Raw genomic sequence first — 6474 nt, forward strand, 5'->3', positions numbered from 1 at the left:
GCTTGTTTGGGTTTGCTCTGCATGCTGGAATGCAATTCAGAAAAAAGGCTGCTTATGGTAGACTACGGTCATGCTTTCTTCCAATAAAGAGGAGAAGATACCTGGATGAACTAAACGTTCTGAAACATTTAGTAGAAACAGACAAGTCTGTTCTCCCTGCGGTAATCAAATTTCAGGACAGGGGTAAAATGACATTTCCTCACCATGTATTACTTCCCTTTATGCAAAAGTGTTCTAGAGCAATTAAAACCTATTTAAATTGTAAGCGACTAAAATTGCAATTGAGGACTGTTGTCATCCATACTAAGAAAGAAGTGCTAACTAACCAAGATTTGATTGCAGATTTGGAGGCAATCATCACATTTTGTGTCACTTCATGATCAGTTCATTCTTCTACTATATTATGCATATATAGAGACATGGTAAGGAGAGTCATTCACACAATGGCAAATAGTCTGCTATCAAGTCAGGCCATGCTTGAAAGGGTCTCAAAGAACAAAGGGGTTGATGCTGAAATGAGTCTTCGAGACAAACTTAAAGCTTATGCTATTGACAAACAATTGCACATACAGTTGTAATATATTATTATCATTCTGTAAATACGGTGTATTATACAAATGTGGAACATTGTTACAATTAAAAACTTCTTCTATATGGTGTACGCTTCTTCGAATGTAAAGAGGAACATTTCTGTAGTCACCTTGACGGCGCCTAAGCTTTCCATGGACACTACCTCTGGTGATAACAGCGCTTCGTGCAGTGGCAAAGTTAACAGAAGAAAGATGACCAGAGGTAGCATGTTTGATTTGACTAAACAAAGTCTCCACTGCACTGCCATTCAGTCAAACAGGATATATTGTATAACCTGAATGAGCCGATAGAAAGTCAGTACATAAACTATTGAAACCATAATACATCAGCTTCATCAAGTCCCATGTCTGCCATGCATGACAAAAATTGTTTCTTGCTTTGCTCAGTGATTTTATACCCAAATAGAATAGAAATAATCCATGATCAATAATACATACAGAATACCATCTGACAACTTTTTATCAAGCCAAGTAGTGAAATATTCAAAGCCTTCTTTCATGTTCATTAACACAGGACAAGATATGGAGTCTTTAATAAACACCTTTTAACCTAAAATACCTCTCTCAAAAAGCTTATTATAGGCTTTCAGGTATGTAACTGTTTGCATTGTTGAGAGTCTGGTTTGTTGATCTGAAGTATTAAATCCAGTGACATACTCTTGCAATTCAGAAATCACATTTTCTTGCTATGGTGAACAAAGCATCAATGTCATAAAGTAATGCATTTATATACCTGCATGATTTTAGCTGGTTTCACATTCAGCTGTGTCCAAGGATCCCTGTACACAAAACTCTCCTTTAATCCAGGGACTCGTGGTAATTCGTCTTTTCGTTTATGCTGAATCTCTCGCTGTAGCTGTCGTTCGAGGGGCTCCCAGCCAAACACAACACCATCATTGATGAATCTGTTAGTCCCACTAACTCAAGATGAGTACAGTGCGGCAATCATGTTCTTTAGCTATACACACAACAAATAAACATTTAAAATTGCACATGCTTAATTTTATACATGCTAATTTACACAAAACACTTCACACAAGCACAAACAACATGTTTAAAACCACAGAAGCCAATTAAAGGAATGGTCTCATTATTTGTTTTGCAACTGAAGACTACAAACCAATTAACAGAACATAACAAACCATTACCTGGTGAGATGGACATATTATAATATGAATTTTCTCTCCAGTAAAAGGGTTGGTGAAATGTGTTTTTACTTCATGAGGATCAGTAAGGGATGGATTACAGTAGAAAGGGCCTTTGGCCCCAAGTAAAGTCTTTATCATTGTTAAATTTGATGATGCGCCATCACAGACAAAAACGTAAACTTTAAATGCATGGGAATGAAATTTCCTTAGTGCATCCATTACACATGGCAACATTTCCTTTGCATTGAATGGCCCACTGCTGGTGTAATATGGACCAACAATATCACCAAGAGTTAATAATAGAGAGGAGAGTGTCTAACACAATACAGAGGCTCTACAAATGATTCAGCGTGATTCAAAGGGATTCTCTCAGATGTGTTAACAAGTACACACTGCCAGAAAAAGGAAATGTGATGATTGCGCATGGGAAGAACAAAGAAATGTGATGATTAAAGCAATCTTCACATATGTGACCCTATTTTGGAAACCCATACATCTGGGCACATTGGCCGGTTTTGTTTTTTATAGCTACAATGAAGCACTGAGTGGTTATCTACCTTGTGTGAAAATCTTGTGACGATACGTTGAAGCATTCCAAAGATATAACCAATTTACTGTATAAACTAACTTTTCATTATCAGTTTATAGAACTGAATAGTGATCAGATGTGACAAATTGATGACAAATCACTTTGTTGACAAAGATCACCATTCTTAAAATCTAAAATTAATGAAAAAAGATCCTTGAGAGTTTAATCATGTGTTCTTTGTGCTTTTTCTCAATTAAATGACTTGTATTATTGTCTAAAGACAAGAAAATATTTGGTTTTGGGAATGAACAAATCACCCAATTTGTAAGTCAGTTGTTGTCCCACACATTATGAAACTACTACATGGTCTGATATAATTCAGTATATCTCCTAGATAAAAGAAGCTGTGGGTGTGAAATTTCACAGCAAGAAGGCTTAATAATTGCTTTATCAGAATATGCAAAAAAATTAATTTTAAAAAATCGCAGAAATTTTCAATTGAGAATTCCCACAAATTTTGCATGTGCCCAGATGTATGGTTTTCCAAAATAGGGTCACATATAGAATATACTAAAAATCACAGAAGTTTACAGAGGAATCCCTTTGAATCATGCTGAATCATTTGTAGAGGTTCTGTATTATGTTGGACACTCTCCTCTCAGTTATTAACTCTTGATATCACACTCAGTAGTCAAATTCCTCCATAACGTCTACAAGATATAGTCTGTTTTTTTAGTGTCATTGTCGTCCACATCTAGTTTCAAGTACAGGTCACTTAGTGTTGCCATCTCCTGTGCTGTCATTGTATGTCCTACTATTGTGCCATTGCGGCTATTCCAATGTAACTTAGCAGCTACTTTCACTTCATCAAAGACTAGTACATCTTTGCACAATGGAGGTGTAAACTGATTAGTTGCTTGCACTCTAACATCATACTTTGCACGCTCATCTGCTAGTCTTGATTCTGCTTCACCAGCTGCCTCCACATTGCTGTTAATATATGTCTTGAGGGTTCTAGCACAAGGTAACTGTATAAGGTTGAAGCTAGCACTGCTTGAAGGTTCTTAGTTTACTAATTTGTTACGATGCCTTACTGTAGTTATACTGATAGTAAAGTGTCAGTAAACTTAAGTATATGGAACATAATTATTTTACTAAGTTTTAAACTCTCAGTAAAACATCAGTGAATGCGGGTTTACTGAAAAACTACTAAAATAACAAACAATTAACTGTTCCATATACTGGGATATACCACTGTAGTAAACTAAGATACTTCAAGCAGTGTAGATAAGGCCTCATAAGCTGCTGGGCTTCTTGTGTATATTGCTATGGCTGTACAAACAATATTATCACAAACACACCCTATACAGCCTGTATATACACTTACCCACCCTTATTATAATTAGACTCCCTTTTTACCAGACACTAAATTGCAACAAAAAGTAAATAAAAACTTGACTGAAATACACAGAAGGTTGGTCACATGTCACCTGTAATGCCTGGTTGTGTAATCAAATGTCATAGGGCTATGAGTGTGATCAACCTCCTCTATAACTGAAACATGTTCCACCATTTTTCTCTTGATTTTTTTGAAATGACAGTCGCTCTTCTACATCTTGTCTCCATGTTTCCTTCAGTCATTCTCCCTTGCCATGCTTTTCTGCTTCTGATAATAATGTATAAAGGTCATCTTTTGATTTGTGGTATATCTCAGATGTCAGCTTTATAAGTTCCTCATGGGTAGCTTTGTTAACTTTTACCTCATACCCTGCAAGCCTTTTAACCTGCACGGCATATTATTATCATTTTACACTTATTTGGACTAACCTTTCTTTGCATGGATTTACGTTCTTTGCTAGCATTATCTCTACATATTTTCAAGCTATTAGGCGATAAGTACTTCATTGGACAATGTGAGGAAGGTTGGACCCGTGAGGCCTTTTGCACAGGAGTCAAAGATTGACATTTCTTTCCTTTCCTTCTAATATAGTAGCTACATCAACTTTGTGCAGCACTCACACCTTTCTTGTGCAGAAGTACAGAAGAACCACATGGGGCAATCCTGGTGGTCTAACCTATGAAATGGAACCCTCACTTTCTCATCTTCTTAGTATCAAAAGCCATCATTGTACTCAAATCAGATGGTAATCCTTTACACAGATAGTGACGAGAATCAGGAAGCAATGAAGCAATTACTTTATCAAAGCACTCTTTATCTCCTGGTAATTCCCCATGTTGTATACAGAAGTAAAATTTACTTCAAAGCTAAAAGAGACATCAATTTCATTTTCACAGGTTACAATCATCCTTGGGTTGTGACACGGAGATTGTGAAAGTGAATTTATATCAATCTTTCCATGAAGTATAGCCCACTTCTTGTCAGCACTGGTGACCAGCTGCACAGTTAACTGAGGAAATGATGCTGCAAGATTTGTGACAAATCCATCAAAAGCTGTTAATGAACAAAGTTCATGATATTGTAGTATTAATGCATTGCTAATGCAAGGGGTAGTCACTTCCATACTTGATCGCTTGATTAAATCTTGATCCCGGTCGTAAGTGTTTCAACAGACAGTATTGAAGTGACTACCCCTTGTAATGTCTAATAATGAGTGGTGAAACTTAATTGTGTGCAAGTTGAACAGCTTCTCATAAATTTCTATAACACTTAACTTAAATAACTTACAGCTGATAGCACCTGAACATAGTTGTTGCTGACACGGTGTATTGATCTGCCAGCCTCCGCCTAGACCTAGGCCTAGGTACGTATACGCAGTTCTTACGTTTTGGGCTCCCTGTGAGCTTAAAACGATTCATCTGCTGTGTCATTTCAGGTGGATTCCTTACGGATATATGGCGCTTCTTTGGCTGATGATTTGCTGGCCATCATCACCAGGGAACAAACGTTTCCTACCAATGGCTTCCATATTACACGTGTGAAGTGCTGTTAACATAATGGGCCTAACAAAGGGCCCTAGGATGTCTCGCTTTTCAGTTCTTGTCCAGCACGTTTGCCTCTTGTGCTGGGGGTGGTAGGAAAGGGCATCACATCTAGCCCGGGTAAAAAAAAAAGAAAAAACTAAGACCGCTAACGCAAAGCAGCTGTTTCAATTGTATTGTTAGCAACTGTGGTTGTTACGTAACAAACCACTGACAGTGGGTGAATATTAACTGGTTTTCCCTATATGGATTTGAGGTCTAAAACATTAGCCAGATGTTGGAATCACTAATATCACGCTCCTTCGCGCCTTTGGCGCTTATAAGCTCCTGGTAAAAATAATAACACTGCAAGGTTTTTTATATGAAATGTAGTAATATTTTGCAGTGTGTTCATGTTGTGCAGTATTTTTGGCACACGCATTGCGTGTTTTAATTAAACTTCTTGAAAATCATCCTAATTTTAGAAAACCGTCGATATCGGTGGGGTCTATTCTACGGAACGGAAAGAAAAGGAACGGAACGGAATGATGGACTAAACTGCGGAACGGAATGCTTTCTCAGATTTAAGCTTGCAGCTTACCATTGCTGTACAAGTTATCAGTGGCACTTCCAGCAGGTAATCAAACGTACCCCAAGAAAGATAAACGAATTTAAGGATCGATTGTGGGTTCTTGTTGGTTGTCATTAGTAACGAAGTACTAATTGTGGGAATAGCTGACTCAGTGTGTTCATCTTCGGATATATCAAGTAGGGAACTTAATGCAGGACTTGTTTTTACTAGTATATGAATTATTTTTACTTACTTGACTTTAGAATGTACAGTCTGAGGCCCAGCCTTTCTAATCGGCATAAATCAATATGTGTATAGCTACACTACAAAGGAAACAAGTATGGTGACAAGCTGAATCAACTCAGTCTAAGCAGAATCTAAAGGAATTTTGTGCAGTGTGTGAGGAGCAAACATTTAGATACCTCAAGGAGGCTATATATATTGTGTGAACATCAATGATTCATTAACGGAGTAGTGGACTATTGTCAGATATCTCAGCCTGAGTACTGAGTTGAATTCTGGATGGGGTCTATTTTACAGAATGGAATGCTTTCTGAATCAACTTGCAGCTTGGCTAGCTGCTATCATTGCTGAAATTGCATTTTATCAGTGGAACCTACAGGAAAATGGAATAGGATAATTATAAAACATTAATTAAGTGATTGTTTAGGTAATCATGACTTTATTCAGTCTAATAAACAGATTATATGGTTGATT

General features: G+C 37.2%; 1 long non-coding RNA gene across 2 annotated transcripts; it reads right to left on the reverse strand.

The window, feature by feature from the left end:
• Positions 1-599: 599 nt before the first annotated feature.
• Positions 600-5373, reverse strand: LOC136247243 (uncharacterized). Of its 2 annotated transcripts, XR_010697226.1 has the most exons (5): positions 4954-5373; positions 4095-4719; positions 1739-4051; positions 1324-1548; positions 600-1276 (listed from the first exon to the last, which is right to left on the reverse strand). It is a non-coding gene; the product is annotated as an uncharacterized lncRNA (long non-coding RNA). The 2 variants fall into 2 exon arrangements; XR_010697225.1 differs by having other exon boundaries at positions 1324-4051.
• Positions 5374-6474: the final 1101 nt, after the last annotated feature.

The sequence above is a fragment of the Dysidea avara genome, chromosome 2, assembly GCF_963678975.1.
Source record: "Dysidea avara chromosome 2, odDysAvar1.4, whole genome shotgun sequence".
Classification (NCBI taxonomy): Eukaryota; Metazoa; Porifera; class Demospongiae; order Dictyoceratida; family Dysideidae; genus Dysidea; species Dysidea avara.